The sequence below is a fragment of the Tachypleus tridentatus genome, chromosome 11 (assembly GCF_004210375.1).
Source record: "Tachypleus tridentatus isolate NWPU-2018 chromosome 11, ASM421037v1, whole genome shotgun sequence".
Classification (NCBI taxonomy): domain Eukaryota; kingdom Metazoa; phylum Arthropoda; class Merostomata; order Xiphosura; family Limulidae; genus Tachypleus; species Tachypleus tridentatus.
Window position 1 is genome coordinate 10,788,400 of NC_134835.1, and position 20,888 is coordinate 10,809,287.

Genomic DNA, 20,888 nt, shown 5'->3' on the forward strand with positions numbered 1-20,888 from the left:
TACACATCTATTAGTTGATGGAAATACATGATGATACACATCTATTAGTTGATGGAAATACATAATGATACACATTTATTAGTTGATGGAAATACATGATGATACACATCAATTAGTTGATGGAAATACATGATGATACACATCTATTAGTTGATGGAAATATATGATGATACACATCTATTAGTTGATGGAAATACATGATGATACACATCTATTAGTTGATGGAAATATATGATGATACACATTTATTAGTTGATGGAAATACATGATGATACACATCAATTAGTTGATGGAAATACATGATGATACACATCTGTTAGTTGATGGAAATATATGATGATACACATTTATTAGTTGATGGAAATACATGATGATACACATCTATTAGTTGATGGAAATACATAATGATACACATTTATTAGTTGATGGAAATACATGATGATACACATCAATTAGTTGATGGAAATACATGATGATACACATCTATTAGTTGATGGTAATACATGATGATACACATCAATTAGTTGATGGAAATACATGATGATACACATCTATTAGTTGATGGAAATATATGATGATACACATTTATTAGTTGATGGAAATACATGATGATACAAATCTATTAGTTGATAGAAATACATGATGATATACATCAATTAGTTGGTGGAAATACATGATGATACACATCTATTAGTTGATAGAAATACATGATGATACACATCAATTAGTTGATGGAAATACATGATGATACACATCAATTAGTTGATGGTATGTTTGTATCAGATACCTACACAAAACGTTGACATTAAGGATAACATGGTAGAAAAAAAAACTTAGTGAAAAAGACAGGTAGTAAAAAGTGTCTTATGTTATCTTCTATTGATGTTCAATGTTTGTAAATTACTACAATTAGCTGATGTCGTTAAGTCCACGAGCAAATAAACGTACGTCGGAACTACTTTTTTCCATAGCAAAAAACAAAAAAAGTAAAATTGTTACAGTTTCGTCAGTGTTGACAGTGACCAATCAAGAGCAATCCTCTCTCTCTCTATATATATATATATATATATATCAATCATATGTAAGAAGTAATTTGATTGGTCTTACAAAACGAAACACATCTGCTTTGTAATCTTTAATATATATTAACACAGGACTTTAGGAAAAGCTGAACACATGATTAATGAATAAGAAATTGCACAAAAAAACTTACTTATTGTTAGCAATAAATAATCCCTATCGTAAGACAATAATAATTATTAATTGCAAAAGCGCAGGATACGTAACTTCTATTTTTGACCATCTTTATTTCTGTTTATCATGCTTAATTAAATACAACATTTTATTATAACTAAGAGAATACATATAAACAGATATAAAACATCCCAAGGTGGCTGTTAAAGAGTCTTTATTTTTCAGTTTTAAGCAGCCCTCTAACAGTTTTTTTTTTTTTTTTTGCAAAATAGATTTTTGTCTATTTGTTTGATATCATTTAAAATATGCCAGAAGCAAAGACGACGTTGATAGATCACCTAATAACCCTGTATTTACATAATCTAGGTTTTGCCACTACTGTATTTCAGCGGAAAGCTTGAGAGTTCTTGACGTTCATGTTTCTATTTAGCGCGACATACGAAGCGTAAATAGTCCATTTTGTAGCACACAGTACAAACTATTTGAAAGTCAAAGTTTTATAAAAGTAATTATATGCTACCAAAGTAATACATATCTTTGCATTTGTGATTAAAGTACAATTTCCAAACTTAGATCATGAATTTAAACATGTTTCAAGATAAAGGAAACTTATTTCAGTATCACATGTTACTTCAAGATAATCCAAAGCCTAAAATTTATTTGAATATTACATGTTATTTCAATCTCTTACTAAGCCTAAAAGTTATACAAAAGACTATCAATCGAACATCAAACTAGATTTTTTAAGCCAAACTTTATCGTCCATAGGGTAGTTTATTATAGTAAGCTAAGTAAAATGATTAGGAGTTTATAACTATGAAGATATTATTTTAGAACTATCTCTTATCTAAAGTTCCAAAAGTAGTTCGGTTGGCGTCTTACAATAAGGATAGTTTTGAGGGAACAAAGTACACAAGATAAAATACAAAATCCAGAAAGAAGTTATTAAATGCTTACAATAAAGTGAAATAAGTTCACTATTACAATAGAACAACGTGAAGGCTAATATTAGGGAAAATTGATTATTTACAAGAACGCGTGTTATCTGTTAAATTTGGATTTAACTTAACTCACTCTGGTAACTTAAAGAAAACCATTTTTCCAGTATAACTCTTAATGTGACAGTCTCGCAATGGCTAGGAGGTTAGGGCGATCAACTCGTTATCTGAGCGTTGAAGGATTGAATATTTGTCCCACCGAACACTTTTGCCCAAGAATTGGTGGTGAGTGGTGATGACTAGCTACCTGCACTCGCTCTCTTTTGCTTTTAACTTAGGGATGGTTAGCGCAGGTAACCTTCGTGTAGCAGTTCCCAAAGTAGAAAACAGACCAAACTTATTCTGAGGTACTTTCCGTTAGAATGTTTGTTTCGTTTGTAATTTTGGTTCTTTTTCCTAAACATTCTTTCTGCAGTAGAAACCAGACTTTCATCTGTTGTTGTTGTTTTTTAAGTTCAGAAGCAATTGAATCTAAGTTCTCCTAGCTTATAAAGATATATATAAATACCATAAAATCTCTTTTATTTTTTTTGTTCCTTAAAACGTTAAGAACTAAACTCATTTACGATGCTTAAGATCTTTTTCTATTTATAAATGACATTAGCGAGTTTTTCATGTTAAATTACGGTAGCTTTTGTTGTAGTGCATTTCATAAAGAAGATAATCTAAGGAAAACATCCATCAGAGATTTTGTCTGTGGAAAACCCCGCCTAATACAGGCTCGGGGTACTTTCACTAAAATCTATCAACTTAAAGGAAAAGTACTTGAAGCTGTAGATATTTTAGGTAACACAGCTCACGTGGCTTTTGTTTCTTGCTTCGAGTGATTTCGTGAGTTTTATTACCCGAACAGAAGTGAACACAAAATTTTATCACCACTTTTCTGCACTTACAGGATTTCCCCTAGAGACCCATTTAGTTCTTAGTGTGTTGATCGTAAAAAGCTGTTATAATATAAAGATCAAATGTTCCTATTTACTATAAACAAATAAATAAATACAAGGTTAGCTGTGCTTACTATCAAATGATTAACTAAAATTGGTACAATCCAAAATTCATGTCATTGAAGATGAAATTTTGATAGCAATTTGTTCGTCAAGGTTTTAATATCTGATACATGACTCAGTTTGATTTGTTTTGAATTTCGCGCTAACCTACACGAGGTCCATCTGCGCTAACCAAAATTGACAGTGTAAGACAAGAGTGAAGGCAGCTAATCATCACCACCCACTACCAATTCTTGGACTACTGTTTTACTAACGAATAGTGGGATTGAGCGTCACATTATAACGCCCCCACGGCTGAAAGGGCGAATATATCTTGGTGTGAAGGGAATTCGAACCCGAAACACTCCGATTACAAGTCTACTGCCTTAACCACCGGACCATGACAGGTCATATAACAGAGATTAAGTTTAATAAGACTGTAGTTTGAAACCGGAAATGTAATTGTTATTATCATTGTAGGCATAGGCTACATATAGACATATTTATAGTAGTCACCAGACATAAGGTCTTAACATTTCTTACTGCTTTTTGTAGAAACATTTTAAATTAATTTTCACTGATAACAATAACTTTTCATGATATGTGTTAATAACACATGTGGCGGATTTACTGTTATGTATTTATTTAAATATCTTGGTTCGATCAGTTTATTGCATAAAACGTATGCTGTTTAGTGTGTATAGCACAAGTTCCGTCTGTTCTTTAAATTTGTAGAAAAATGTGAAACGTAAGAACCAATAATACATGTTTTATAAATGAATGTTCGAGAAATTTACCTAAAGATTACATAAACCAACTTGCCAAGAAACTGTAACAGAATACTATTGGTCAGCCACAGTTGGTACACAATAAACCTCGGAAGTTACAATTGTGATTGATTAATGGGAATACTAGAGACTTGTCCAGGAAAGAATTATACACTTCGAACGTTACAAACCGTTTAACGTCACTGAATTAACTTCGGACGTTAGAAATTCCACGAGGACATTAAATGTCTTCGTCGGTAAGAGTCAGCTAGAAAGCAAGCAGTGTTAGGCTAAACAGGCTAGCATTCCCGTTAAGTGTATCCGTGTATCAACATCAAATTAATTCGCTCGTCGTGGATCTGGACCGTCGATAAAATATTCAGTTCCTTACTATATAGAAGACTGAATGGTGCTTATGAGTTTGTAACATTATATATATATATAACTATTAATAATAACCGTTACTATAAATTCTATTGTTTTTTATGTTTTAAAATATATTTGTGTCAAGAAAGAAACTGTGTATCAACGTTGGTAAATATCAAAAAATAGACACATATCTACATTCATTTGATGTCTAAATACAATTCCTTTTATTTTAAATCGCAATACGTAATGTACGTAATATAATAAATTGGAGACTCCTCCTAGATCAATACAAATACGTAACATGAAACATATTATCTCTTAGACCAATAGCTTAAATTACTGTGTTCTCGTGATAAAACAATGTATATATTTATGTACATCATGATAATATAATAACAGATAAGTAAACAACAATCTATATGCATCAGGATAAATGTTATTAATGGGAAACATGCAATATGTTTAAACCAAACATTGGTCTGTCTTTACAGGTATCTTCCATAACATATCATAAATATAACATGACACATCACAAAATACTTCACGATTAAATTTTTCTTCTAAACGAACTTGAAAGTAAAAAAGAAAGAAATCATTTATAAATTATAGAAATCACCAAAAGAAAAGCAATTTCTCATCGCAACATGGCCTGACTTTTAACCTTTAACTTCATCTCATGTTTATTCTCTGTGTCTCATGTTTTTGTAACGACATGTATAAATCTGGTACTACTTTGTACAGATCGTATCTGAAGAAGACAAATCAACGGTCTTCTGAAACATGTAGTATGTTCCACCATCAATAAAACTTTTTCTTATGCTTATAGAAGGTTGTTTGCCAACCTATTATATTAGCAATATCCACACACACACACATATATATATATAATTCGAGTGATACAACTTTTATTCAGGCGATACAGTGTTTGGTCTTTTTAGAATATAAATGCGTAATAACTGGCCCAGCATGGCCAGGTTGGTTAAGGCGTTCGAGTCGTAATTTGAGAGTCACGGGTTCGAATCCCTATCGCACCAAACATTTTCCTCCTTTCAGCCGTGGGGTCGTTATTCTGGTACGGTCAATCCCACTATTCTTTGGTAAAAGAGTAGCCCAAGAGTTGGCGGTGTGTAGTGATGACTAGCTGTCTTCCCTCTAGTCTTACACTGCTAAATCAGGAATGGCTTGCGCAGATAGCCCTCAAGTAGCTTTGCGCGAAGTTCAAAAACAAACATAATAAAGAGTACAAGTGTTTACGGAGTGCGAAACAAACATAATAGCAACTTTCACTTTTGTTATTTTCGTCACCCAAAATACATAGCGTAAAGGATATTCTAGCTTAATCTAAAATATAAAATGCTTTTGGAATTTGTGATTTATACAATAAATGTAAATGAAAATTAACAAAGTTTTAAAATGTGTATATACTGTGTGTATAACAAGTTTGTATAATGAAGAAGTACTGTAGGAAAACCTATAAATGTATATTTAGAAGCTTTGATGTATAGAAAATTAAGACCTCATTAATCCTGTCTTTACATGTGTCAAACATGTAATTATTTAGTATTTGTTTTTAATAGATTTTTAGGTAGGATATTCACGACGAAACTCGGTTTACTTGACGACAATTGCCTGTTGTAGAAGTAACGTTTCGAATCACTTCCACCTTTCGTCTTCAGGTTCACTTGTGTTTCTACAACAAGCAGTTGTCGTCCAGTGAACCAAGTTTCAAAATGTTAATTACTTTTTATAAAGTCGCTCACAGTGTTTTCATACATGTCATCAATTTTACATGTATAATAAATCTAAGAGAGGAAGAATGTTCAAGTTTACATAATCATGTTTATAAAATATAGAAATAAAAATATTTTACTTAAGAGGGCGCTGATACATTAATAGTTGAAGATAACTGGTGTATTTAGGTGAAAACCGAATCACCATTGATTGTTTAAGATTCATGTTCATTCTTGTATTGAAAAATCGATAAAAATATAGATTCAGTTCTCTTTTATTGACACGGCTCAACGCATGTTTATCTCAGTTCTTTTCTTTAGGGCATTATTGAGATTTCGACTTCATATACGTTACCGCCAAAGAAATCATTATTTAATTTCTATTAATTGATATGAACAAAATACGAGGTCTATCTTTATCGAATCCATATGTATATTTCGTCACACCTCTCCTTGTAACTTCTGGGAAGTAATGTTAAATACACGTGAGTTAACTTAAGACAAGAGAAGGAAATTCTTTCACATTATTCTGTTTTTATGAAAATTTTCTATGTTTACTTTAAAAAAAAAAAAAACTAAGAATGAATAAGTTATGCATTTTTCTCTCCGGTCTGATTTGAGAAGAGGGTTAGTGTTAAGGCAACAAATAATTTAATTTTCCGCTCACAAACAGTGACTAAGAGGGCTGGTATAATATAAAGAGCATGCGCAGTAAAGTAAAGTTAATCAACCACAAATTTCGTACTATGTTTACTTTGAGAAATCTCACATACACATAGCATAGAACTAGGAATATAGAATTCAACCTTCGTGATGAACTTCAAGTTTCTGCTTGTTGTGATTACGTGATTATTGGTTGGATTTTAACTGCAGGGAGTTCATAATGTGAAATATTCTAAGTATTTCAATAGCTGCACTCTGAGGTGTCAGTAGTTTTATGGAATTCACACAGTAAATTATGATAAACATTTATGACTGTAGTTTAATTAATATGTTGAAACGTTAAAATTCTATAAGAGTATTAAATAATCTTTTCACGATATGATCTTGTTGGTCACTGACCAACTTTTCTTTGTCGTATAATAATCTGTTTTAAATGTATATTTACTTATTTAAGTGTTTATTGGTTATTTTTAAACAAAGTATATAATTTACAGGCTATGGAGAAGACAGTACTCCTTACTGATGACCTCATAGGAAAGTTTGAGTTGAAAGGTCATGGTACCGTATGGTTACAAGAACGAGACCCGAATCTCTCCATTTATATTTATGTCGCCTAATACTGATTTACATCAATTAATTCAGTATTTTTTTTATAAATTAAGTAAATACATCAATATTCACAGTTGCTGATTATTTTGAACCCAAAGTGAAATAGGAGCTAAGCGTACACCTAGTATGGTTGTAACTCTCATAACCCATGAAGTGAATACATCTTTGTTCAGTCGTGTTCTGTTGTTGTTGTTGTTTTATTTTTGTTTACGTATTTTATCATAAAGTTTCAAGACCAAGTTTCAGTTGAAAAATCTGGTGGGAGCGAAGATAAATTATATTACATCATATCAGAAAGAAGACATGATGATATACTTACTTGTAATGGAATGAATAATTTATCAGTTTGTTTCACAGAATTTAACCTCATAAAATAAGATGGAGATATGCTTCATTTATACTAAAAATCCAAAACTATTTAGATATATTTTTTTTTATATCTGAATCTCTGCATAGTAATAGTCTCTTAATATACATATTATACGTTTGAAAATAGGGTTATTGGAGATATTCCTTTGTGAGTTGAAACATTTCAAACAATTATGTTGTCATTTATTATTTAAAACAAACGATATTGAAGATCTTTTCTTCCCATTGATTAACGAAAGGTTTGTTTGTCTGTTTTTGAATTTCGCACAAAGCTACTCGAGGGCTATCTGAGCTAGCCGTCCCTAATTTAGCAGTGTAAGACTAGAGGGAAGGCAGCTAGTCATCACCACCCACCGCCAACTCATGGGCTACTCTTTTACCAACGAATAGTGGGATTGACCGTCACATTATAACGCCGCCACAGCTAAAAGGGCGAGCATATTTGGCGCGACGGGTATTCGAACCCGCGACCCTCAGATTACAAGTCGCTCGCCTTAACACGCTTGGCCATGCCGGGTTTATTAACAAAATGACACAAATACAACTGACTGACCAATTGTGTTACACAACCCTTTTCAAATATGTGGTCAGGTATCGGTCAGTTGCCTCTTTCTTTCTTTTTGAACCTGACGATGACCGAAGAAGGTCGAAACGTTGTTCGCTCCTCTACATAAAAATTTTCTCCATTTTGATAAATTTTGAAAAAAAATTGATACATTCAAGGTGCTAGATGTTAAGAAAATTATCTTAAAAGATTCTATGAAAATGTTCTAAATGTTCTAACAAGAAATAAAATTAATTGGTTTTAGAGCAAAGCTACATTATCAGCTATAAGCAAACTGTTACCAACAGGGAACTTGAAGCTTGGATCTTAACGTTGTAATTCCATAAACTTACAGATTTTGAGGATATTTCATTTTGGCTAAAAAAGGAACAAACCAATTATAAACGTAAGAAAACGTTTTCTGTCATATTGCTTTCAATAAGCCATTTGAAACTTTGCATTTATAGACTAAAGTAATGTTAATAACAGTATGCCGAGTTATGGATGTTAATAGTTAATGTCATTACGTACTAGATTTATTAATGGTTAAATGTATTACTAGAAAAAAAACAATACAAGTACAATGAAATTATTAGTGTTTAAAGTTCAATGAAATACGCCATCTTTTGGCGTAATGGTCTTTCAACTTGGTGATTATTTGAACTCCTTTCTGTCACGCAATTCCCAAATCTACTGAAAAATAAAATTGTTCTAAAAACGGTTTCATTGGCATTGACCACAAAACTTTTCTACGTGCTTCAATAAGATAAATTAGATATTTATTAAAAATATCTTGAAGTTTCCGTACGGATAAATCGTAGAAAAAGTAAAAACGAAATTTTAATTACATCGCGTATTATACCTTGCATTATATTCATCCGTATAAGAACATCATAGGAAAATACACCCATATATATAAAAAACATCATAAACCAAAGTTTATGCCGTATTTTGGAAACAGAGTATTAAATATCTCTGTGTTGTTGAGGGACTTTCTTAATCACTTGCAAATTTTTAAGTAACTGACTTTTCCAGGCTCACATCAATATATTTAGTTTTGTTATTCTACTAAATGTAATGTTTCCCATATGAATAACTTATATGAAGCTACCTGTTTTGTGTGTATCAGTAACTCTTCTTTATCCAATCGTTTTTTGTTGTTGCTAAAACATCTAAATCTAAAACATTTTATTGATTTTGTACATATACAATCTATACAATTTATTAAGATTCTCTTGCTCTTGTCCCATTATGTACAGTCATTCCTTTCAACAGAACCTCGTTGTATTCATGTTGCATCCATCAGTGCTTTTAGCTTTTGTTGATGACAAGAGCATGCAATACAACTCCTGATAAAAAGACTGTCCTCCACAGCCAGTACAAAACTACTGCTAACATGCTCCAACGAACTAAGTGAACGTGATTCATCCACGAGAAAAAAAAAAACATCAGTGGAATACGTCTTGACGAACAATTGTCTCTGTTTAGAACACAAACGATATAGACGAACTATTAGTTTTAATGCACGCATAGATCATTTTTGCATTATCATTATTTTAAAGCACAGCTTTTGATTTCAGACTCATCCAACTAAGACTAAAATAACATATAATACAACTAGATGATCTGAGACTTCACCGCTTTGAACACTTTGTAGGATTGTTTGATAATGGTCCATTGAAAATCACTTTTTAGAATTTTCATCAAAACATGTGCTTTTAATTCATATTTTCTTCGTTTAGCAAGCACTAAACTACGCATTAGGTTATCTGTGCTCTGCCCGTCACAAGTGTCGAAATTCTTATTTTAATGTTACAAGCCTTCGGACTTACTGTTGAGCCATTTTGGGGATACAGAAAACATTGTAAATGCCTTACAGTTGTGAACTGTGTTTCTTATTAAGTTTTCCTGCCTTTTTAAGGTCTAAACTCTCTTGAAAGGCTTTGCATGGGGTCTAAAACTTTCTCTCAGCTCCAAACGGAACGGCAGGAGTCCATGGAAAATGTAGTCCACACGTCATTAACTGAAGTATATTTACAAAGATGTTATCACTGCGCCATCATGCGTGTGAAGTTCCAAGTGAATTATCATACTGTATTCATCCACAATAATATCTTCATAGATTAAATTAGTTCATCTATGAATTACTTCTTAGTTTCTGTTTTTCTTGAAAACTATGTTTTTTCATGATATCTGTCGAACAGTAACTGTCTAATCTAGTTGTTAACAGAATAAGGATAATATATATGCAAAAACGGCTCGTTTGGGTTGAGAAAATATTTTACGTAGAAGCGCGAACTTCTCTACAAGTGGGTTTTCTCAACATCACTGAGAACAATGATAAGTTAGAAACTAGGAATGTTTACTTTGTGACGTAATGAAATAGTAACACTTGGTAAACAAAACTCTTGCATGTTAGTAAGTGTATTAATACATCTGAAATGTTAGGCTGAAAACGACAACATTGAAACATTAATCTTAATGAATCTTACAATTTATAAAAATGTAATTTAACATTTTAAAATAAAAATCCATTAGGTTTCCATATAGCGTAATTATTACAGTATGAACAATAAATTTATTTTGTAAGGCTTAACGAAAATGAAATTTAATAAACGAAGCATACTGTTTAATGGTTTTACATTAAACTTGGAGAATTCAATAGTTTTGTTCCGAGAACCAATAAAATAATTGTATATTTAGTGAAATATGCAGGTAAGATAAAAAGATATCGTATTTAATAATAGCTTAAAGCTGGACAAGTGTGATTGTTGTGTGATACCTTGTTTAACATGTAATGTTTAACTTTGAGGGATACGTTTTTATAATAACGACACTGGATACTAATAAACTAATAAATTAATAAATATTCCATTTTCATAGTGAAAAACAACTGAAAATAAAGTATTTGTTTGTTACCTTAGCCCTGAAAATGCGGTTTTATATCAAGGAAAGTGTAAATGTTTTCTAGTTCCACAACAACTGTTTTATATCTCATTCACATTCTTAATTTGTATGGCATAACAAGTTATATAGATTATTAGAAAACATATGTTCAAAATCGCATTGAATGGTCATAAGACTGGTAATAATTAATGTTGTATAATGTACATAAAGCATATATAAGGCATTCTAAGTAACCCTTTCTTTCAGTTATGGTTACAATTAACGTATATTACTAACTGCTTAGACCTCTCTCGGGTAGAATATAGTTAATTTTATCAAATTAGTAAATGTCTGTGTAAGTATAAATTGAAGACTTGAATTATATTTCAAATTCAAAACTTTGAACCATAATGCAAAATATAGTGAATTAAACCAAAGTAGCGCTGATGTCACGAGATGGCTAAATTTGGTTTGGTTTGGTTTGGTTTGTTTTGAATTAGCTAGCCATTCTTAATTTAGCTGTATAAGGCTAGTTGGGAAGGCAGCTAGTTATTCCCACCCACCGCCAACTCTTGAGATACTCTTTTACTAACAAATAGTAGGATTGGCCGTCACATTATAATGCCCCCACGACTGAAAGGGCGAGCATGTTTGGTGTGACGGGGATGACAAAATTAATATTACTTACCTTTATTGTTGTTGTTATTTTGAATTAAGCATAAAGCTACACAATGGGCTGTCTGTGCTCTGCCCACCACGGGTATCGAAACCCGGTTTTTTGGCGTTGCAAGTCCGCAGACATACCGCTGAGCCACTGGGGTCTACCTATATTGAAAAGAAAACTTGAGATCCGTTAGCCACAACATTAAGACTAAACAAAAGAACGTAGTTCTATTTAATATTTAAATCACAACAGTCCAAATAAAATATTTTATGACATGTAATTTTTTCTTTCGGTGACCTTTGCTTTTGTAAGTTTAAACTCTTGATTATTTCAATAGCATTTTAAACTGTTCCCTGCAGACGGTATTAGTTAACTTTACAGTATCACAACAACACCAGTATTTTCTCCTGTCTATAGTTATTGAAATAATTTAAAGACAACCATTTTATTAACATGTTACTACAATATTTCAAAACGTAATATTGAAGTTCTATAATTACTCCTAACTTCTTTTTTCAACTGAGTATTTAGTTTTCGCCAGCTCTAAATATATCCTTATATAAACATGTAAAAACGGCTCTTTAGGGTATTTTTCTCTACAAGTGGGTTTTCTCGTCATCACTGATTATATCCTCATATAGTTTCCAATACTCGCTATTCGAATGCAACGTAGGGAATCATAGACAGAAAATTTATTAGTGATTAACATGTTAAAATTAAAGATTATCTTCCAACCTCAATACCTTAGATATACTGATGAAAGGCCTTCTGTTACCCAGTATTATTTCATATTCATATTATTGTGAATGCAAAAGAAACTACACGTGCGCTTAGGGTGCCAGAGTTTAAGAATTAGTTAATCTCTTAAGGCTTAAGGGATTAAGTGAACAAACGTGCTTCTAAATGAGTTCCTAGTCATCGTCATACGTTTCTATTCTCCATTATATTTGTACAAAGCGTGGAGGGATCACATAAGAACTGCTATTCTAACGTTCCTCCATCTTTTTTAACACTGTTCTGTTCTTAAGCTTCTACATTTCCAAGTAACATTTTATGGGAAAATCGAAACGCTTTGCGCTGTTGTTCTCGTTACTGAATAAGTTTTTTCTTTTTCTTGTAGAGATTATAAGATCTCAAGAGACTTTAACGTGAAAATTAACACAGACAGAACGTTTTGAACTATCCGTTAATTTTGCAAGACCTAAATAAAAGCGCATAAAAAAAACACTTCCATTTCAACCTTCAGAAATCGTTTGGACTCTAAAAGTGAATACATACTGTCATTGCGTTATCATAAATGACATTCAGACTAGGACTAAGAAAAATATCCAATTAAAAGAACTAATTAAAAATTACCTTATTATTAAATATTAAAACACCTATTTTTTATTAAGTGCCATTATCTCTCTAGTTTTAAAATTACCCATACATTCTCTCGCAAATATGACCGTCTTAGATATCTATCACGATAGAAAATTTCAAAATAAAAATTAACTTTGTCATATCAGTGATAAAAGGCAGACAAGTACACCTCGTTTCAAAATTCTTTCTCTATGTGTATATTTTATTTCCCTTGTTCATTGTTTGTTTGTTTTGAATTTCGCGTAAAGCGAAGGCAGCTAATCATCACCACCCAACTCCAACTCTTGGGTTACTCTGTTACCAACGAGTGGTGGGATTGACCGTACTTTATAAAGCCCCCACGGTTAAAAGGGCGAACATATCTGATATGACGGAACTGGAACCCGTAACCCTCAGATTGCGAGTAGAGCGCCCAAACCATCTCGCTTTTTTCTTGTTCAAATAATAAATAAATATGATATCTCATATAGAAACAGGTTTTCTAGTGTATCAGTTTACTAGATTTATACATTAGATCTTCCGTTTAGAACCTGGATTGCACAATGGTTGTTGTGTCAACTGAACTATATTTTTTAGTTGTAACAATATACATATATCTATCAGAGGTATTTTTAAAGAGTCTGACAAGAATGTGTTACAACATTTAATAACTATTTACACTTTATGACCCACTGCAGTCAGTTACTGATTTATTACAATATTTGATGTGTCACTAACATAACGTTTAGGGACAACATGGGACCCATTGGTCCATCTCGGCTGTTTAACACTCTAGACTAAATTAACTTAAAAAGAAGCTGTAAAGCTAACCCTTATCATTTATATACGTATAAAACTTCTTTTGAAACTCACTTAAATTTAGTTTCTCGACAACACCGGAAGGCAACCCATTCCGAAGCCTAACCACCCTTTTGGATAAAAGCAACTGTCTAAGCAGAAGATGACTCCTAATCTGACATAATTTCTCACTGTTAAATATGAAGATAAGCCTGATGCATCAACACCATCAATTCCCCCGTCGCGCTAAACATGCTCGCCCTCCCAGCCGTGGGGGTGTATAATGTGACGGTCAATCCCACTATTCGTTGGTAAAAGAGTAGCCCAAGAGTTGGCGGTGGGTGGTGATGACTAGCTGCCTTCCCTCTAGTCTTACACTGCTAAATTAGGGACGGCTAGCACAGATAGCCCTCGAGTAGCTTTGTGCGAAATTCCAAAACAAACAAACAAACAAACAAACCATCAATTCCCTTTATAATCTTTGACATCTCAATCACACACTCCATCTCACCTTTTATTCAAGAGAAAACAATTTGAGAGATACCAGCTTATCCTCCTATGATAACTCTTCCATCCCAAGCACCCTTCTTGTATTCCTTCTCTGAACTTCTTCCAACAATTCATGTATTTTCTAAGATGTGGAGCCCAAGACTGAACACAATATTTCAGATGTTGCCTAACTAATGATTTGTATAAAAAGTTATAACCCCTTTAGACTTGTGTTGAATATTTCTGTAGATACAACCTAACATCCTATTTGTCCTACCACTAACAACATCACATTACTTGGATGTCTCTGGAAACTGGTGGACTCTTACACAAAAATCCTTTTATTTCATATTACTGTTAAGTTTATTCCCATCCAAATTATACTTATTGTTTAAATTATGATAACCTCATGCATTATCTTGCATTTATTATAATTAAAACACATTTGTCATTTATTTTCAGAACTTAATAAATGATCTAAATCCTTTTGTAGCTCAGTAGTTTGCTCTTCACAGCTAGAAACATCAATTAACTTAATATTATCAACAAATGTAAGTAACTTATTGACTGCTCCTTCATTCCTGTTATTGATGGAAATCAAAGGAGCAAAGGTCCTGAAACTGACTCCTGAAGTACCCACTTGTGACATTAATCCAATATGACTGAACTCCATTGTTAACAACTCGCTTCTCATTTAACCACTTTTCGAACTAACCTGTCTGCCACACCCACAGAGACGATTTTTACAAGTCTTTTATGTAGCATTTTGTTAAATGAATTATAAAATTCCCTCTATACCAGATGTAAACCTTTATCCTTATATGAATAAGCAGTAATCTTTTCAAAGAATGTTAAAAGATTTATAAGGCAATATTTCCTCTTCGTGAAACCATGTTAAACTATCCAATAAAATTCTAAACTTTGTTAAATGACTAAACAAAACATCTTTTATCCAAAACTTTTCTCATAACTAATGCAAGACTAATGGGTCTATAATCAGTAGGACAATTTTTATCACTTTCCTTGAAAAGAGAAGTAACATTAAGTAACTTCCAATCCTCTGATACCTGTCTATTATTAAAGAACTGAGAAAAAAATATTAGCCAGTGGCTAAACCGTGCCTTTAATATTCCTTTATGACTGCAAAAATCACTCTAACGAAATTGTAATGTATTCCATCTAATAAAAAAAAGGCTAATATACAATTTATTACCAAGACTATTATGAATATTAAATGTTATGATAATAGGTCATTAAATGTCGTATAAATGTATAGAAGACCAAACATTTTTCATTCTAAATTCTTACAATTCTATGTAAATTATTATTAAAGTTTCAAGGTTTTCTTTTCCTCACAGATACCAACAACTAACATAATTAGCTTTGCAGAAAACAGTTAGGTGTGTCTATATAATTTAACTGTTCAGAGTTTTCCAAATGTTTCTCATACACGCCTGACCTTTAATAAATATGTTTTATTGCGCACGCCCTTTGTTCTTTAATCGAGTGAAAGAGCGAGTTAAGTGACAAAATGTAACGCAAAGAGCTCACACTTTAAAAAACCATGAATTCAGTGAAGGTACAATTGTACCAGCTACGTCAGACTAGGTGTACACTTTCTTATTGTAAAATCTGTATACGATAAATCAGACTAGGTGTACACTTTCTTATTGTAAAATCTGTATACGATAAATCAGACTAGGTGCACACTTTCTTATTGTAAAATCTGTATACGATAAATCAGACTAATTAATAGCTCTTTGTTCTCTTCACTGGACATGGAAAAACATAAATACAAGAAACAAACTATCTTCAAGCAAACAAAATATATCACGTTACTCACAACGACAAACTACGTTTTCAGCTACGTTTTATGAAATTACATTGGTTTTAATATCGAAAATAATTTATTAACAGACTAAAAATTAAGAAAATCCTTTTTAAATTTGGAAGCTTTCATATATGCTTAGTTTATCTATGTTTAAACCTTGACTGTTTCTGCAAATATAACATTATAAAAAAAACAAAGAAGAATATTCTGTTTCTTTTTTCGTTGAATAACAAAAACCCCAAGAATATTTCCAGTAGATGCCTCATTACCTTTATTTGGTTTCTGTTAAAAGAAAGTCTGTTTTCTCAGTTGTTTGTGAATTGTAACTCAGTGAATATTACTTCCATTCTGTTGAACAAACACAGAAAGATATGAACTGTACTGAGTTTTTTTAAACTACACTGAGTTTTTTAACTGCAGAAATTTTAATCAGAGAATAAAATTTACGTTTCTATTTTAATTTCCACGAATTAAATAATAAGTCGTTTTAACTTCTTACATACGTATGTGTATACATAACGATAAGTTTTGCTGTTGAGTAGTTTTATTTAAATATTTATGAATATGTATGTTACACAGAATAAAAATAATATAAGTGCATAAAAAAAACGCCAATAGTTTGAGTATTTATGTATGTTACACGCCAATAGTTTGAGTATTTATGTATGTTACACAGAATAAAAATAATATAAGTGCATAAAAAAACACGCCAATAGTTTGAGTATTTATGTATGTTACACAGAATAAAAATAATATAAGTGCATAAAAAACACGCCAATAGTTTGAGTATTTATGTATGTTACACAGAATAAAAATAATATAAGTGCATAAAAAAACACGCCAATAGTTTGAGTATAAACACAGAATAAAAATAATATAGTGCATAAAAAAACGCCAATAGTTTGAGTATTTATGTATGTTACACAGAATAAAAATAATATAAGTGCATAAAAAAACGCCAATAGTTTGAGTATTTATGTATGTTACACAGAATAAAAATAATATAAGTGCACGCCAATAGTTTGAGTATTTATGTATGTTACACAGAATAAAAATAATATAAGTGCATAAAAAAACACGCCAATAGTTTGAGTATTTATGTATGTTACACAGAATAAAAATAATATAAGTGCATAAAAAAACACGCCAATAGTTTGAGTATTTATGTATGTTACACAGAATAAAAAGTGCATAAAAAACACGCCAATAGTTTGAGTATTTATGTGCATAAAAAAACACGCCAATAGTTTGAGTATTTATGTATGTTACACAGAATAAAAATAATATAAGTGCATAAAAAAACACGCCAATAGTTTGAGTATTTATGTATGTTACACAGAATAAAAATAATATAAGTGCATAAAAAACACGCCAATAGTTTGAGTATTTATGTATGTTACACAGAATAAAAATAATATAAGTGCATAAAAAACACGCCAATAGTTTGAGTATTTAACAATTATTTAACAAGCGGCCAAAGTTTAACATTATTTACAACTGAATAACTTGATTGATCATTTTACTACATCGTATATCTGTGGAAACTTGTGTTGAACGATATAACTGAACACTTTGAACGATGCCAGTAATTACACAGAACAATTGAAATGTTTTAAATATATTATATACACGTTAGTGTTTGTTTGTTTTACACAAAGCCACTGTAAGCGATCTGCTTTGCTAACCGCAAGGAATAGAAATCCGAATTTTATCGTTGTACGCTCATTAATTTACCACTGTCTCACCATAGGATATGGTTTAATAAAAGAACTTCCCTATGTTAGTATTTAATAAAGGTTAAAGAGAACAACCTGTGTCGAACATGAACTAGTAATTACAATGATCATATATGGCGCCACCTACACTACATATCTGAAAAGTAGGCTTTCATGTTCCACTATTCATACTGTTTTTGGCGGAGTTTCTGTAGTGGGGTAAATATACATTTTAGCTTACTCTTTGTTTTTTCACTGCTTATATATTTCAGATAAACAGTGAACACTGCTCGTCTAAACAACTTTAATGTGACTTTAGTGTTAAATCTCTTTTAACATTTCATCTTTACGGTATAAATTACACCAAATATTCTTCACTTCTCAGAGCTGTCATATATTCGTATGATGAATGAAACATTACCTTACACATTATAACTGTACCTACAGTTAACAAACTTATATATCTTTGAAGAAACCAATGAACAGCCATCAAACAAAACAGAACGCAAAATTTAACGGTGAATTGGTTTTTGTCTCAGCTGAGTTGATCAACTATTGCAGGTTTTGTTCTTTTGTAACAGAAGAGAATGGACCACACAACGTCATGTTCTATCTCTATTTCTTTATAGGTACATAATGGATGAAACGTGGACAGCACGTGTCACTGCATTTTATACCGTGTTACATTTTCGTGTGTATTTGTCCAGTTTAATTAAAAAAATTAAATCTAGCTTATCTTAGTTTTGTATATTCAATGTTAATTTTTTTTAATTTTGTTACTTGAAGATAACGATAAACAGATAAATATTTACCGTATTTCACAGGAAATATTAGTACAGATATCTTTACGATATATTGGAACAAAAACCTATTCAACCAAATGTAATACCACAGCTAGTCAGGAATATAAGCGACAAAATTTCTTAAAACACAACAGCTCGTAATGTAATTTAAACGTGAAGTGTGATTAGTCTTATTGTTAAATATACACACGTATATGATTCATATTGTGGTTTTATTACATGTATATGAAACCACTGCATAGAAGCCTACTGAAGAACAATTACAACTAATAATTTATTTACAGTTTCTCATTGGGCATTCGTGAGAGCATGCTTGACTTTTATTTCATAAAATTAAGAGAATTTCAAAAGCAAAAATATTTTGAAACATTCATTATATTATTGAATTTCTAAGTATATTTTAATTACTGGTCAACTGTTAAACAGGATAGTTACACTGTTTTACTAAATAAATGCCTCCCCAGTGGCTCAGCGGTATTTTGCAGACTTACAACGCTAAAAACCGGGTTTCGATACCCGTGGTGGGCAGAGCACAGATAGCCCATTGTGCTTTGTGCTTAATTCAAAAACCAACAACAACTAAATAAATACAATCTAAAAACCAGTTTATTATCTCTTAATATTTAAAGAACGAGCTTGCTTATTTGAACGTATATTTATTAGTTTAAATTGGTCTTATACTGTTATAGATATAATAGGTTGTAAATCAGGCTAATTATATTTTGTATTTAAGATTGGACAAGTAACGATTAGACTTAGAAGCTGCTTGATGTGTTGGTCAACTAAGGATCAGACAGAGAAGTTGACTGATCTGTTTATCAACTAATGATCAACAGAGAGGTTGACTGAGCTGTTTATCAACTAATGATCAGACAGAGAGGTTGAGAGATCAGACAGAGAAGTTGATTGATCTGTTTATCAACTAAAGATCAGACAGAGAAGTTGATTGATCTGTTTATCAACTAAAGATCAGACAGAGAAGTTGACTGATCTGTTTATCAACTAAAGATCAGACAGAGAAGTTGACTGATCTGTTTATCAACTAAAGATCAGATAGAGAGGTTGACTGAGCTGTTTATCAACTAATGATCAGACAGAGAGATTGACTGATCTGTTTATCAACTAATGATCAGACAGAGAAGTTGACTGATCTGTTTATCAACTAAAGATCAGACAGAGAAGTTGACTGATCTGTGTTTATCAACTAAAGATCAGACAGAGAAGTTGACTGATCTGTTTATCAACTAAAGATCAGACAGAGAAGTTGACTGATCTGTTTATCAACTAAAGATCAGACAGAGAAGTTGACTGATCTGTTTATCAACTAATGATCAGTCATCTGTTTAGAAGACAGAGAAGTTGACTGATCTGTTTATCAACTAAAGATCAGACAGAGAAGTTGACTGATCTGTTTATCAACTAATGATCAGACAGAGAAGTTGTCTGATCTGTTTATCAACTAATGATCAGACAGAGAAGTTGACTGATCTATTTATCAACTAATGATCAGACAGAGAAGTTGTCTTATGCGTTAATCAACTAAGGATTATACAAGGAAGCTTCTTGATGTGTTTGTTGCTGAGAAATAAATAAGGAAGGTGCCTGATTTGTGGCACTTTAAAAAAGGAAACACAAGTACCTTAGTTCATTATTTACCAAATAACGTTAACTCAGGATATTTTTAATAATAAAAATAGTAGAGCCGTGGAAATGTGTAAAGGTTATGTGAACGTTAGCAAGAGAAACCATTACAAAATATTTTATGTGTATACTTTACTGAAGAAATGTCTACAGTTTAGAATGACACTGGTTGCTAAAAGTCCAAAGGTCGTAGTGGTATTTTGAGACATAGAAATTGCTGAGGCTTTAACCTTTAGCTGATTTGATAGAGCGTGTTTTTGTTAACTTAAAGATGACCTAGAAAGGTTAAAACGTTGTTCTCTGCTTTATTAGTAATATTGTTAATACCCATACCAGTCATTCTCAGATACATCGGTAGAGTATTAGCTTGACGAGTCAGTTGTACTAGTTTCGATCCTAAAGATTCAATGTTCAGATGCTACAGGAACAAAACTGTACTTAAACCTTACTGACATTAGTTAAGTTATTATTGTTTTACTTAAGATAGTTGA